The sequence below is a fragment of the Cervus elaphus genome, chromosome 2, assembly GCF_910594005.1.
Source record: "Cervus elaphus chromosome 2, mCerEla1.1, whole genome shotgun sequence".
NCBI lineage: Eukaryota > Metazoa > Chordata > Mammalia > Artiodactyla > Cervidae > Cervus > Cervus elaphus.
The window spans coordinates 45,086,673-45,087,977 of NC_057816.1; the positions used below are offsets into that span (position 1 = coordinate 45,086,673).

General features: G+C 36.3%; 1 non-coding gene across 1 annotated transcript; it reads right to left on the minus strand.

The window, feature by feature from the left end:
• Window positions 1-646: 646 nt before the first annotated feature.
• LOC122677650 lies at window positions 647-752 on the minus strand. Its single transcript, XR_006335880.1, has one exon. It is a non-coding gene; the product is annotated as a U6 spliceosomal RNA (small nuclear RNA).
• Between the last annotated feature and the right edge of the window lie 553 nt (window positions 753-1,305).

Genomic DNA, 1,305 nt, shown 5'->3' on the forward strand with positions numbered 1-1,305 from the left:
ATATATATTTATAATTGTTATATCTTCTTCTTGGATTGATCCTTTGATCATTATGTAGTGTCCTTCTTTGTCTCTTTTCACAGCCTTTATTTGAAAGTCTATTTTATCTGATATGAGTATTGCGACTCCTGCTTTCCTTTGGTCTCCATTTGTGTGAAATATTTTTTTCCCCGCCCTTCACTTTCAGTCTGTATGTGTCCCTTGTTTTGAGGTGGGTCTCTTGTAGACAGCATATATAGGGGTCTTGTTTTTGTATCCATTCAGCCAGTCGTTGTCTTTTGGTTGGGGCATTCAACCCATTTACATTTAAGGTAATTATTGATAGGTATGGTTCCATTGCCATTAACTTTGTTGTTTTGCATTCGCATTTATACAGGCTTTCTGTGTTTTCTGTCTAGAGATGGTCCTTTAGTATTTGTTGAAGAGCTGGTTTGGTGGTGCTGAATTCTCTCAGCTTTTGCTTGTCTGTAAAGCTTTTGACTTCTCCTTCATATCTGAATGAGATCCTTGTTGAGTACAGTAATCTGGGTTGTAGATTATTCTCTTTCATTACTCTAAGTATGTCCTGCCATTCCCTTCTGGCCTGAAGAGTTTCTATTGATAGATTAGCTGTTATCCTTATGGGAATCCCTTTGTGTGTTATTTGACAAATATGGAATGCTTCATGAATTTGCTTATCATCCTTGCACAGGGGCGTGCTAATCTTCTCTGTATCGTTCCAATTTTAGTATATGTGCTGCCGAAGCGAGCACTAGAATTTAGTAATTAGAGAACCAAAGGTTTCCTTATTCTATAGATGTGGTAGCTAGAATAATTTGCATGCAATATAACATAGAGTTGGAAATAATTCTGTGGGTCATCCATTCCAGTTTCTGAACCAATGATAGTATCTTTCCAAAAGATAGTAATTTGTTTTGTTTCACTTCGCTTTGTTTTTGAACTGAAACAGCCTGTTTCACTCTTACGTAGCACAGACATATCTTCCTCAAACTGTACCTAAACTTGTTTCCTTTTTACAACTCACCCATTAAATTATTTCATTTTCTTTTCCATTTGATAGGATTTTAGATATTTTAAAATGCCACAGCCAATATCCTCTTCAGTTTTTCTTTTTAAACATATTACCTTCATTTCCTTGTGCTCCTTCTCACACGATATGCTTTCTAAGTTCTTTTACTAGATCACCTTCTTGTGCAAAGTTTGTATTAATAGAGGCCTCATTAATAGAGGCACTGCAATGAGAAAGTAGGAGATCTGGACCCACTGTGTTTATGTTGAGTGGACACTCTCTGGAGTGTTATCTTC